This window comes from Mobula birostris, chromosome 19 (genome assembly GCF_030028105.1).
Source record: "Mobula birostris isolate sMobBir1 chromosome 19, sMobBir1.hap1, whole genome shotgun sequence".
In the NCBI taxonomy this organism is placed as follows: domain Eukaryota; kingdom Metazoa; phylum Chordata; class Chondrichthyes; order Myliobatiformes; family Myliobatidae; genus Mobula; species Mobula birostris.
In genome coordinates this window covers 17,128,436-17,136,697 of record NC_092388.1, presented here as the reverse complement: position 1 = coordinate 17,136,697, position 8,262 = coordinate 17,128,436, and the positions used below count along the sequence as shown (strand labels likewise).

At 40.7% G+C, this 8,262-nt stretch overlaps 1 pseudogene; it reads right to left on the bottom strand.

Moving 5' to 3' along the window:
• Positions 1 to 7,540: 7,540 nt before the first annotated feature.
• LOC140212673 (U2 spliceosomal RNA) lies at positions 7,541 to 7,756 on the bottom strand (annotated as a pseudogene).
• Positions 7,757 to 8,262: the final 506 nt, after the last annotated feature.

Sequence of the window (8,262 nt, the reverse complement as noted above, 5' to 3'; positions counted from 1 at the left end):
TGAAGATTTTTTTGTTAATTTAAAACACAATTCCCAGTGGTAGACATCATGACCTATTTTGAAGACAGTAGTACATTCTTTGTGCATCTGCATGAATGGACTGGTCATCCCCAGCATACATGTGAGTAAATTTCACAGCAGGTGTGCATTGTATGCCCTCAGACACAAATACTCATGTCTTGGTGTCTCTGTGAAATTGTGCGTGACTTGGCAAGGAAAATTACTAATTTTGTGATTGACATGGCAAGTCATTGATATTTTCTGCAATCAACTTGCTGGTGAAATTCTGACCCTAGCATGCTCTGCATTGCATAGCATAATTTCTTAACGTGGAGCAAAGAAGAGTACAGCACAGGAACAGGCTATTTGGCCCACAATGTTGTGCCAAACCAGCTAAAAGGCAAATCAAAAACACCAAAACACTATTCCTTCCTATCTACACCATGTCCATTTCTCTCGATCTTCCTTACATCCATGTGCCTATCTAAATGTCTCTTAAAAGCCTCCAGTATATTTGCCTCAACCACCATACCAGGCAGCACATTCCAGGCATCCATGACTGTCTGAATTAAAAGAACTTACCTCTCATATCCCCTTTGAACCTATGCCCGCTCACCTTCAATGCATGCCCTCTGTTATTAGAGATTTCAAACCTGGGAAACAGATACTCAATAAATCTTTGGATTTTTTTTCTCATTATGATTTATAAAACAGAGAATTACTCTGACAGAAATGCTGAATAAAAATTTATTTCAGCTCACTCCTCACATCCTGCTGTAAAGGTATGGTGATAGGTATAGTGAAAAATGTGAACAAAATATTGCAGCACAAAGAGAATTAACTTCCCCTAACTACATCCATTAACTAATCTTCAGGATAACAATTTGTCATGCTAATTTCCTGAAATGTTTCTTTGGGAAACATACTTTCATTAAACGGTTCTTAACAGGGAATGAGATGTATTTCTCACACTGTCTTTTATTACGTGCTGTGGAGTTCTGCCAAATGAAGTGCGCTGGAAAAGAAGTTCAAATGCAATTACTGGCAATAGATGTAGTTGCTCGGGGAGTATCTGAAACACCTATTACCAATCACTTAAAGTCTAAGTAACTGCTTTGGGACATTTACCCTGTGATTGTAAGTAATTTCCCTTTTGGAAATGGAGAATTATGGCTACTATTAATGCTTTCAAATACTTTCAAAATATTCATCTGTTAATGTCTTTTGAACTGATATTATGCAAGTTCAAATGTTCCCTTAATGTGATGTAAAATTTGCAAAGAATAGGAATGTTCAATATTTAATAGATGTGAAGACCTACTTCAATGATATTGCCTAAATGGATCTTTTTTTCTTACTTGAGTTAAGCTAAATTTTCCTCATTAAAGCTGCAGGAATTGGAGTTGGAACATATTAGAATGGATATTTATCCACACTGAACTCTGCTGCAATTTTGAATGAAGAAGGAATCATTCTGCAATTAAACAGCATTTTGCTTATAGGCTTTGAGTATTAAGGAAGGAGATACCAACAATGCATACTTTATTACAGGTGGTCAGCAACCTACCATCAAAACTGGCTGGTACAAAATTGTATCAAAGCTTATGTTTCATGATACAACCAGATCTAAAATGTACAGTAAACCTACATCAATATACCCTATTATATCAAGTTTTCAATTGAATCATGGGGTCACATCTTGCCTCGCTGTCTTCTATTCTTTGTCCTTGCTATGATGGAAATGCTAAGTAGTGAACGAGAATGTATGCAAGAATAATTAGATGTGCCAGGCATTCAAAGTATAAATTAATACAAAAATAGATAGTCGGCATTTGAAAAAAATTTATTTTACACATTTCACCATCAATTTCAGAAATCTCCACTATTTTCTTTTTTTTTATCTCCACTCTATTCATGGACATATATTTCTCTCTGTCCTTTAAAACGTAACATGCTGTAAGGTTTCCAATATCTGGACTTCCCAATTGAGAAGTTTAAAAAAAGTCACAGACACACAATTTGTAGGTGAGGTGGTGCTTATATTTGTACCTCTGTCTGCACTTCATTAGCTTCTATATCATTCGTATTGAAGTGACTCCTTTCTCCTCTGCCAACATTCCTGGGGAAGAACTTACACTACTTCCTCATGAATTGGGGACTACTTTGTCCTTGCCTCAGATTTTCTAAAATACTCCATGGTGAATTGCTTGTAAGCCATGGCAAATCTTTAAACCTCGCAGAAGCATTCAAATTTTACCCTTTGCAAGACCAACTGTTCTGTCATGTGGAAATTATTCAACCCATTTGCACCAGAAATATCTAATAGATATTTATGCTCCTTATGGCCTAGTATTATACTGGTTTATCTCTTTGCCAACTCATTTATTTGAAACATCTTCATGTTTCAGAGGCTTTAGACTGTCAAGGAGGAAATATTATTCATTTAATGTTTGTTCAAAGAAAAATAATTGAAGTATGGAAGTTATTTCTGCCAGAAATTGACCTTTGACAGTCAAACAGATTGACTTCAAACGCAAATCCAATTAATTTTTATAACAGCATTTTATTCAGCAGGATATAAATATTAGTTATTGTTTGTGAAGGTAATAAATTACATATTTTTGTTCTCAATTCATTTACTTCTCATGATTAACTCAAAGGTACCAACAAATCTGATTTCTGCTGCAGCTTTAGCTTTTGCAGTTGAAGATAAAGATTAGCTTTATTTGTCACATGTACGTTGAAACGTTGAAACTTACATTGAAGTGGATCTTTTTTTTTTGGTCAAATTAAATGAGCCAGTTTTGAGCTGAGCAGCCTGCAAGTTTTGCCACACTCCTGGTGCCAACATAGCGTGCCCACAACTCACTAATCATAGTAATTATGATTAATCATAGCCATTCATCTTTGGAATGCAGCAGGAAACTGGAGCATCCAGAGGAAACCCACGTAATCATAGGGGAGAATGGGCAATCTCCTTACAGGCGGTGGCAGGATTGAACCATCACTGCTGTTGGCTGGCACTGTAAAGCGAAGCGGTAAGCGCTACATTACTGTGCCAACCCTAATGGATAATTATGATTATCCATTGATATCAGTAGAGTTTCTGTTGAAACAACAGAAATTTGTCCCGACAGAAGGAGGTTTTAATTGAAGAGTTTGAAATTTTTAGGTTGCAGTTCTGGTAAATGTAAATGCTTAAGTTCCACTTGCACAAGGGTTAGATGATACTTGGATGCTTTCCATCTCTTAAGCATAGGAACGTTTTCTCCGACTGAATCACGTGTACCATTGCAAAAGATAATATTGGGCCACTTTCACACATTTGGTGCGGTCTTTCATTGATTCTATTATGGTTATTGGATTTACTGAGTATGCTCACAAGAAAATGAATCTCAGGGTTATACATGGTGACATATTTGTACTTCAATAATAAATTTATCTACTATGAACTTTGAACTTTGAATTTTCTTTTAATGTCATCATCATCATGGCTTGGCTTTTCAAATGAAGGTTTAGGAAGGGAGCTGCCCACGTCTTCTGCAGACTCGCAGGTGGCTGACAAGGCCAATACGGGACAGGCAGGCCCCGGCCACAGTGGCTGCTTCAGGGAGGATGGTCGTGGACGTGGGCGTGTCCTTCGGCCTGTGAAATGGTATTTTAGGTGGAGTGCAGTGTGCGCGGTACTGGCCCCACCCTTTACACCCGGGATTCATCTGCCATAGCCTAGCAAGCTGGGACGGTGGCAGCGAGGTCTTCGGGTTGTAGGATTTATGTCGGAGTGTCCTTCTCCGAGGTGGATGGCCTGACAAGGCTAACGAGCCCCACCTGCCCGGGTTTGGATTCAGAGTTGTCCGTCTCTTAGGCTGGCTGCCAACCAAGGCTAACGAGCCCAGCCTACCCATCCAGTCACACTGCCGGACTCTCGGTCGCGTCATGGCGTAGCAAGCTCAGTGGAAACGGGGGGCACCGGCGAGAAGGTGTTGCTACGGACGCAGTAACGTAGGAGAGGCCATTTGCAGTGGCCTCCTGCCCAGCAGGCCAGACAGTGACCACGTGGCGATCACTACACCGGGAAAGGAGAGGCGATGTATTGCGCGTTCACTTTCCCTGGGTGAGCAGGACATCAGGCCCAGACCTCACCCACGCCCCCACTTTTAATTTACAACTCTAGCAAATCATCATGTAATTCAACTGTACTTACAAACAATATCTGCATTTATGTCAGCCTTTAACTACAAGGATAGAGACTGATGGTTAGTTGAAGAAATACACTTTAGCAGGGGTTCCCAACCTGGGGTGCACGGACCCCTTGCTTAATGGTATTGGCCCATGGCATAAAAAATGTAGGGAAGCTCTGCTTCAAAGCATTGCTTAAGGGTAATGTTTAGAGAGAGAATTCTGAAGCTTAAGGCCAAGGCAGTGGAAAAACTGGCTGCCAATCCTGGAATAATTAAAACCAGGAATGTGCAAGATTCCAGAATTTAAAGAACTGGAACAAAGTGACGGTTTTAAGGAAGGGTTTGACAGATTCAAAGCATAAGGCAATAGGTGAAAGGCTCTTGACATGATTAGAACTATGGGAAAAAGTGTTTTTAGGTAGGTTTCCTTTAATATTATGCAGATGTCAGCCAACAGCAGATCAGCAGAAACCAGTCCAAATGCAATATCCTGTCGGAGAAAGTAGTTCCACACCAGTGCAGGATGATGAGAAGTAGTAGTTTTAACTGGGGACAAATACATTAAAAATGTAAATGAGCATCTGAATGAACACGTCAGTCAGTATATTTATATTGAAAGAATTGTTAAACTGTTGAGAACTTACGGGTGCAATTATGAACGGCACACACAAAATGCTGGAGGAACTCTGCAGGTCAGGCAGCATCCATGGGAAGGAGTAATGTGTCATCTTTTCAGGCCAAGACCATTCATCAGGACTCGGCCAGAAATGACAACTCTTTTATTTTTTCCATAGACGCTGCCTGACCTAATGAGTTCCTTCAGCATTTTGTGCATTTTACTCTGGATTTCCAGCATCTTCAGAACCTCTTGTGTTTATGAGGTGTGATTTTGAGTGGCATAGGGTAGGTTAGAGGATGGGATCCTGAACGAAGTGATGTTAAGAGTGGCAGGGGAGTTGAGAATGCACAATAATGCAGAGATATAAACTTATCTGTAATTGGTCTGGGATTGGCTGTCGGACAAGGATCTGAGCGTGTGGGTGTGTAAGAGAATGTGACTGGAGAGAGACGGGAAAAATGTTGAATCTAATTTAAAAATCCAGCCCATTGGCAGAGCCATGAATCTCAAAAGATAAGATTGAACCTTGCATATTGGTGCTGAAAGATACAGTGGACCTGCATATCAACTAAGACAGTGCTCTAAACTCTGTTCTCTTACACCATTCTTTCTAATTAAACAATGCCTCTGTTTGTGTTTCATTGTTCAAAGTTACTTTCACCTACTGAGTTAATCAGTTGCTTTAACTTATTGCAAGTTTACTAACTAAAGTAATAATATGGGTATAAACTGTATGTGAAATACATTTTCACAATAATCACATATTATTGGTTGTTTTCAGCCTGTAAGCTAGAATTTTAAACTCTTAGTGAATTAAATACCAACTTGGTGATGGAATAGTGCAAAGCATATTGATAAATTATCTTCATCAAGAGAGGTTTGATCATTTGATTTCCATATGATCTCCACTAAGAAAGCTCCGATCTTTCTCACCCAGGAGTGAAATAAAACAATGGTATTGAAGACAAATAGGACACATAAGAAGCAATGCGGGAATAATGGAAAACAACAAGGCAGTTCCCATATACTGTATATCTAAAAGTAATGAACTTTATCAGAAAAAATGACAAAGCCTTTTGCATTCTAATTTAAATTAATTATCTTCTGAATCAGCACAACTCGATTTACAATTTTATATCTTCATCACTTTATTTAAATTCTGCTTAAGTAATTTTTTTTGTTAAAAACTTTGCATTTTTCAGAATGACAATCCTATATATTGAATAATTTCAGAAGCTTGGACAGCTGAAGGACTGAGGTCCAGAGGCGGCCTGTCCTGGGACTTAGGGGCCAGTGTCTATGTGCGTAGGGAAGGGAAAGGTTTGTTTTGCTGTTACATCTCATTGTATGTTGGCTGCCCGTTGTTGTTTTGAACATTGTGGGCATACTATGTTGGCGCTGGAATGTATTGTAGTGCTTGTGTGCTGCCCCCAGCACAAACTCAGATTATCTTGGTTGTTAAAGTGAACAAAACGTTTCACTGTATGTTTCGATATATATGAGATTAATAAGTAAATCTAATCCTCGGCCTGCACTTATCCCTGAACTAAATTTGCAGTTATAATAACTTGTTGTGGTCAATTGGTGGCCAGCAACTGAGGCCTCAGTTTTGCAACTAGCATCGTGGCTTAAAATGATGTTTTGTAAAGTAATGAGCGAAATATGCCATTAACTCTCTGAAGTAGGGATTCTCAACACAAACTACAGCTGAAATTACTTGTGTGCTTCTCAGCTCACAGTTAAGTGTAAGGATGGACCCTTCTTCTTTGCTCCTGGCTGGAACATCATGAGGATTGCATTATACAGTATGGGGACTCCAAATCACAAAATCAGAAGGTATTACTTGACAATCATTAAGAAATCAACTGCATCATGACGCTACGTTCATCAAAATTACTGGTGAACGCAGCAGGCCAGGCAGCATCTCTAGGAAGAGGTACAGTCGACGTTTCAGGCCGAGACCCTTCATCAGGACTAACTGAAGGAAGAATTAGTAAGAGATATGAAAGTGGGAGGGGGAGGGGGAGATCCAAAATGATAGGAGAAGACAGGAGGGGGAGGGATGGAGCCAAGAGCTGGACAGGTGATTGGCAAAAGGGATATGAGAGGATCATGGGACAGGAGGCCAGGGAGAAAGACAAGGGGGGGGGGAACCCAGAGGATGGGCAAGGGGTATAGTCAGAGGGACAGAGGGAGAAAAAGGAGAGTGAGAGAAAGAATGTGTGTGTAAAAATAAATAACGGATGGGGTACGAGGGGGAGGTGGGGCCTTAGCGGAAGTTAGAGAAGTCAATGTTCATGCCATCAGGCTGGAGGCTACCCAGACGGAATATAAGGTGTTGTTCCTCCAACTTGAGTGTGGCTTCATCTTTACAGTAGAGGAGGCCGTGGATAGACATGTCAGAATGGGAATGGGATGTGGAATTAAAATGTTGTTTTGTAAAGTAACAAGCGAAATATGCCATTAACTCTCTGAAGTAGGGATTCTCAACACAAACTACAGCTGAAATTACTTGTGTGCTTCTCAGCTCACAGTTAAGTGTAAGGATGGACCCTTCTTCTTTGCTCCTGGCTGGAACATCATCAGGTAGCCACCAAGAGAGGATTGCATTATACAGTATGGGGACTCCAAATCACAAAAACAGAAGGTATTACCTGACAATCGTTAAGAAATCAAATGCATTATGACGCAATGTTCAAAGCTCTCCATTCTCCGCATATTTGTGTGCCCATTTAAGAGCCCCGTGAAAATGTCTATTGCATTTGCCTCCACTACCACACCTGTCAGGTAGTGCATTCCAAGCACCAACAACTCTCTGTGTGCAAAAAATAACTGCTTTGAACTTAACCCTCTCACCTTAGTGCCCTTATTATTAGACAGATAAGGGAGGTATCAGATATTAAACTGATAAGAACAGATAGCACACTTGATCTTAGCAAAAAAGGCCAGAAAAACAGTTGCTTCGGGTAGGTGGGGCTCATCAACCTTGGATGGCAGCCCACCTAAGAGAAGGAAAACTCTGATTTTAAACCTCAGCAGCCTTGTGGCCATATGCACCATGGGAAAGGCTTCGAGAATAAACCCCGAGGAAGAAATCCAGAGCCGTGGTCCCTAAAGCAGTTTGATGTTGTTCACAACTTCACTCTGGCAACCTTTGCGACGACACTGGTGCCAAGGTGTATCAGCGCTTGCCCTTCCCTTGGACTACGTCGGTGACATGGAGAGGGGGGAGCCCGCTGTATGGACAACAGCCGGTTCTTCAAATCTTCCCGCCCAGGCTTGCGCCCTGGAGAGGACACAGTCCACCAGTGGCACAAACCCATGATCCCCTGGGGTCGACGGCTGCTTACTAATAATTAGACATTTCCAACTGTGGGAGAATGATACCAATTGTCTGCTCTATCTATGACTCTCAATCTTATAAACTTCTGTCTGGTTTTAGAAATTCATCACCAGGCAGCA